The following is a 6,418-nucleotide window of genomic DNA, read 5'->3' as shown; positions in this document are numbered from 1 at the left end:
TCAGGCCATACTTGAATGCTACCGAACAGCTCATAAGCATTTGTACTTCTTACGTTTCCTTTTACCTGTTTCCTCCTTCTTTTCTGTCTATCTTCGCGCCATCACTGGCTAACACAGAAAAAATATAAGCCCGAGTCTCCATTGCAATTACAAATCAGGTCTGAGTCCATTGGAGAGAGAGAGAGAGAGAGAGAGAGAGAGAGAGAGAGAGAGAGAGAGAGAGAGAGAGAGAGAGAGGGGGCGAGAGGGAGAGCTAGAGGGAGAGTTGTTGAAAGCGTAGGAATGAACTCCAAATGGAGTGCTGAATGAAGGCAGCGACAACCTCCATTAATTGGAAAAGCCGAGTACACCTGGTATTAAGACTTCTATCCAAGTACATATCAGACCTGTTCCTACTTTGTGACACAAATAAGCTACGATGTGATATTTATAGCACAATATCTCCGTTTTATTGAGGCAGCAGGAGAATGAACAGCAAAGATTTGGAAAAATAAGTAGAGAGTGAGAGAGAAATTGAATGAAGGGGGGAGATGCTAACTGTTTGCTGATTGGTTGAAGCCCGTGTGAATGTTGTGAGCAGCCGATGGTGGAAGCAACAGTCTACAGCACGTCGTATTCACAGTCCGTCTCACTTCCAAATACTTACCAGGTGTTAGTCTGTCTCGTCTCCGAGAATAGACTTTTTCAGACTGGCATGGCCGTAGTGATATATCAGCTGGCTCCATTTTTCCTCAAAGAGCGACAGACAGCAGTTTATTGATTTCTGTCAGCTTATACATGAATGCTATTTATCATCTGGATAGAAAAATAGAAACAAAGAAAATAAGTGCAGGAATAGGCCATTCGGCCCTTTCTTCCTGCACCACCATTCAATAAGATCATGGCTGATCATTCACCTCAGTACCCCTTTCCTGCTTTCTCTCCACACAACTTTATCCCTTTAGCCATAAGGGCCATATCTAACTCCCCGTTGAATATATCCAATGAAGTGGCTGCAACAACTCTTTGCGGTAGGGAATTCCACAGGTTAACAACTCTCTTAGTGAAGATGTTTCTCCATAATCTCAGTTCTAATCCTTATCCTTCGATGATGTCCCCTGGTTCTGGACTTCGCGTGACTGGAATGTTGGGGCTTGTCCCGCCCTCAGTAAATCTGGAGCTGGGGAAGAGCGTTTAGTCTCTTGGTTTCTTTGTGGCTTCGATTTTCTGTTGTGAAGCGAGGCAGCGCGGCAGGATCCTTTAATAGTCTCCCACAGGTCAACTGAGTGAATGGAATGTGCAGCTTTCAGATGTGTTTATCCCCTTCAGGGCTGGAAACGAGACGAACTGAGAGACACTGTGTAGAGTTTGAGTTTGTACAGAACGGTACACAAAATCAGCAAATGCAACATCGTCGTGAGGCACTGCACTCTGTTAATATTGAACCATGAATATGAATTATTCAATTTTTTCTAATCAATAATTGAACAGGTTTGCGAAATGCCTCCGCCCGGTTTCGAACCGGGGACTTTTTGCGTGCAAGGCAAACTTGATAACCACTACAGTACGGAAACGCTGCGACAGAATAAATGTCGGGAACCTAAACAGAGCTTTAACCTCAACAGCTGCCCTGCACATCAGGAGCTTGCATTGCGCGAACAGAATGAAGTTGCTATATTTAGCAAGGTTGTGAGTGTGGTAGGAATTGATCCCGTTTTTCTCGGACTTTATACATAGGACCAGGAGGTGGCCATCTCGCAGCAAATGGTTAGAATCTGGAATACACTGCTTTAAAGGCGGCGGAGGCAGACTCAATCTTATCTTTCCAAAGGGAGTTGGATCAGTATCTGAAGGAAAAAAATGCACAGCTGCTGGTAAATGACGCGGATGTGGGACTTCTTGAGAGTAGGCATGGGCTCGATGGGCTGAATGGCCTTCTTCCGTGCTGTAACCATTCCATTATTCTGTTATTCAATAACTTAGTGGCACATTTAGTAGTGTGCCTCGAAGCTGAATATTGCAAAGGGACATGCATTCATTCGGCACAACTAGCGGCATCTGATGGAGAAGATTCGGGTGCGCGAAGATTCGGGTGTAATGACTTTAAATGCATAATTTTTGTTTTGTGAAGTTTCGGTCAGAGAAATGTTTGGGAAAGGAGTTTTTTGCTAAAAGGACTCAGCATTTAATCTTCTTTCTGGTTGTTGGGGTCACATTTATTTTCGATGTTATTCTTCCACAATGTATATTTTGTTTGCTCTTTCACAATAACCAGACCCTTGCTCTTCAATATATTTCACTGCTTACATGGTCACAGCAATGGTCACATGAGCTCTAGAGACAGGGGAATTAGTTCCAGAAACAGTGGAAGTAGGAGCTGCAGAGAGGGGCATTAGGAGTTCCAGGAATACTGGAATTATCTTCAGAAACAGGGTAATTGTGTTTAGAAAGAGCAGAATTAGCTCTCGAAAGAGGCGACTTAGCTGTCCCTGCAGCAGGGGATTTATGAAAGCGCACCATAAGCAGGACATTTCCAAGATGCATATATATATATATATAATTAATAGTCACTTAAATAGGACAATAAGGTGCTTCATCATCAGTGCAATTTGGAGCTCCAGAATAAGGACAATTTGGAGCTGCGCAAGCAACTCAGAATCTGCAGAAAGTGGGGAACAAGGACTTCCAAAAACTATCGAATTTGCTCTGCAAGCATAGATAATATGTTCAGAAACAGCGGAATTAGCTACAGAACAGAGGAATTCCCTCCAGGAACACGGACATTAGGAGTCACAGAAAGAGAGCAACAAGGAGCTGCAGTAACAGGGGAAGTCGCGCAGAAACAAGGGAATTAGCGCCAGAAACAAGGGAATTAGTTCTCGAAAATGTGCAATTAGGTCTTGAAAGAAGAAAAGTAGGAGTTATCTAAACTAGTAAATTAGAAGCTACAGAAACAGTAGGAATTCGCTCCAGAAACAGAGCACTGGGGAGCTGCAAATACATGGGATGTGAGCTGAGGAGCACAGGAAAAATTAATAAGAACATAAGAACATAGAAATTAGGAACAGGAGTAGGCCATCTAGCCCCTCGAGCCTGCTCCGCCATTCAGCAAGATCATGGCTGATCTGAGCATGGACGCAGCTCCACTTACCTACCCGCTCCCCATAAACCTTAATTCCCTTATTGGGAATCTGTGACTTGAGTCCCTTATCGGTGACTTGAATACATTCAATGAGCTAGCCTCAATTGCTTCCCTGGACCGAGAATTCCACAGATTCACAACACTCTGGGAGAACAAATTCCTTCTCAACTTGGTTTTAAATTGGCTCCCCCGTATTTTGGGGCTGTGCCACCTAGTTCTAGTCTCCCCGACCAGAACAGAAAACTTCTCTGCTTCCATCTTGTCTATCCCTTTCATTATTTTAAATGATTCTGCAAGATCACCCCTCATCCTTCTGAACTCCAACGAGTAAAGACCCAGTGTACTCATTATATCATCATAAAGTAACCCCCTCATCTCTGGAATCAGGCAAGTGATTCGTCTCTGTACCCCCTCCAAAGCGAGTATATCCTTCCTTAAGTAAGGTGACCAAAACTGCACGCAGTACTCCAGGTGCGGCCTCAACAATACCATATACAGTTGCAGAAGTACCTCCCTGCTTTTGTACTCCATCCCTCTCGCAATGAAGGCCAACATTCCATTCGCCTTCCTGATTACCTGCTGCACTTGCAAACTAACTTTTTGGGATGCATGCACAAGGACACCCAGGTCCCTCTGCACCTCAGCATGTTGTAATTTTTCCCCATTCAAATAATATTCCCTTTTACTGTTTTTCTTCCCAAGGTGGATGACCTCACATTTTCCGACATTGTATTTCATCTGCCTAACCTTAGCCCATTCGCTTAACTGATCTAAATCTCTTTGCAGCCTTTCTGTGTCCTCTACACAACCCGCTTTCCCACTAATCTTTGTGTCATCTGCAAATTGTTTACACTACACTCTGTCCCCTCTGCCAGGTCTTCTATGTATATTGTAAACAGTTGTGGTCGCAGCACCGATCCCTGTGGCACACCACTAACCACCGATTTCCAATCCGAAAAGGACCCATTTATTCCGACTCTCTGCTTTATGTTAGCCAGCCAATTCCCGATTCATGCCAATACATTTCCTCTGACTCCGCGTACCTTTATCTTCTGCAGTAACCTTTTGTGTGGCACGTTATCGAATAGCTTTTGGAAATCTAAATGCAACACATCCGTCGGTACACCTCTATCCACCATGTTCGTTATACCCTCAAAGAATTCCAATAAATTAGTTAAACATGATTTCCCCTTCATGAATCCATGCTGCGCCTGCTTGATTGCACTATTCCTGTCTAGATGTCCCGCTATATCTTCCTTAATGATAGTTTGAAGCATTTTCCACACTATAGACGTTAAACTAACCGGCCTATAGTTACCTGCCTTTTGTCTGCCCCCTTTTATAAACAGAGGCGTTGCATTAGCTGCTTTCCAATCCGCTGGTACCTCCCCAGAGTCCAGAGAATTTTGGTAGATTATGATGAATGCATCTGCTATAACTTTAGCCATTTGTTTAATACCCTGGGATGCATTACATCAGGACCAGGGGTCTTGTCTACCTTGAGTCGCATTAGCCTGTCCAGCACTATCCTCCTAGTGATAGAGATTGTCTCAAAGGTCCTCCTTTCCCACATTCCTGTGACCAGCAATGTTTGGCATGCTTCTTGTGTCTTCCACTGTGAAGACCTAAGCAACATAATTGCTTAAGATCTCAGCCATTTCCACATTTCCCATTATTAAATCCCTTTCTCAACTTCCCTTCTCATCATCTCATCCCCCTTCTCATAATCAATGTACAGATTAATTTGCTCCAGAAACAGGGCAATGGGCAGCTGCAGAAGCATGGGAAGAGAGCTCGAAGAACACAGTAATAATCACAGTACAGCGCAATTAACTCCAGAAACAGGGGAATTACGTTAAGAAAGAGCATAGTTACCTCCAGCAATGGTGAATTTTCTATTCATGTTGCAGGGTCATTAGGGGAGCGCACCATAAACAGGACAATTTGGAGCCATATATATCGGCAAACTACAAGAAATGTAGAAAGGACAATTATGTGCTTGATAAACTGCGGAATTTGGAGCTCCAGAAAGAATTAAGAGCTCCACAGGAACTTTCCCCAGACAAAAAAATATATTAGCTTCAGAAACCGTTGAATTAACAACAGAAACATGGGAGCTACCTCCAGAAAAGGATGAATTAGGAGATCCACAATTTGGATATTATGAACTCCAGAAAAAATATGAGCTCCAGAAACAGGGAAATTATCTCCGGGAACATGGGAATTAGGAGCTGCAGAGAGGGGAATTAGGAATTCCAGGAATACTGGAATTAGATCGGAGACTAGAGTTTTGGCTCCAGAAACAGGGGAATTATGTTTAGAAAGAGAAGAGTTAGCTCTAGAAAGAGGTGAATTAGCAGCAGGGGAATTAGGAGAGTGCACCATAAACTGGACATTTTGTACATATACATATATATATAAAACTATTAGACACTTAAATAGGACAATTAGGTGCTTCATCAACAGTGCAATTTGGAGCTCCAGAAAAAGGACAATTTGGGACTCTACAAACAACTCAGAATCTCCAGAAAGAGGGGAACTAGTACTTCCACAAACCATGGATATCTTTGCAGAAAAAAAGGTAGTAGAAACATAGAAACATAGAAAATATGTGAAGGAGTAGGCCGGTCGGCTAATCATTCACCGAAGTACCGCTGTCCGTTTTTCTCTTAATACCACTTGATCCCTTTAACCATAAGTCTCATATCTAACTCCCACTTGAATGTATCCAATGAACTCGCATCAACAACTCTCTGCGGTAGAGAATTCCACAGATTAACAACTCTCTGAGTTAAGACGGTTCTCCTCATCTCAGTCCTAACGGGCTTACCCCTTATCCTTCGACTCTGTCCCATGGGTCTGGACTTCGCCAACATCAGGAACACTCTTCTTGCATCTAACCTGTCCAGTCCCGTCACAATGTTTTATGTTTATATAAGATCACCTCTCATCCTTCTAAACTTCAGTGAACACATGCTCAGATGATCCATATCTCTCCTCATATATCAGTCCTGCCATCCCAGGAATCAGTCTGGTGAACCTTCCCTGCACTCCCTCAATAGCAAGAACGTCTTTCCTCACGTTAGGAGACCAAAACTGAACACAATACCTCAGGTGAAGCTTCACCAAAGCCCTGTAAATCTGCAGAAAGACCTCCCTGTCCCTATACTCAAATCCCCTTGATATGAAGGCCAACACTCCATTTGCCTTCTTCACCGCAGGCTGCATCTGCATGCTAACTTTCAATAACTGAACTACCATGACACACAGGTCTCGTCGCACCTCCTGTTTTCCTAA

The 6,418-nt window shown here is 43.4% G+C and overlaps 1 non-coding gene across 1 annotated transcript; it reads right to left on the bottom strand.

The window, feature by feature from the left end:
• Window positions 1–1,480: 1,480 nt before the first annotated feature.
• Window positions 1,481–1,553, bottom strand: trnaa-ugc (transfer RNA alanine (anticodon UGC)). The gene has a single exon. It is a non-coding gene; the product is annotated as a tRNA-Ala (tRNA).
• Window positions 1,554–6,418: the final 4,865 nt, after the last annotated feature.

Source organism: Pristiophorus japonicus, unplaced genomic scaffold (assembly GCF_044704955.1).
Source record: "Pristiophorus japonicus isolate sPriJap1 unplaced genomic scaffold, sPriJap1.hap1 HAP1_SCAFFOLD_92, whole genome shotgun sequence".
Classification (NCBI taxonomy): Eukaryota; Metazoa; Chordata; class Chondrichthyes; family Pristiophoridae; genus Pristiophorus; species Pristiophorus japonicus.
The sequence above is the reverse complement of the archived record's forward strand: the minus strand, read 5'-3'. Positions and strand labels throughout refer to the sequence as shown.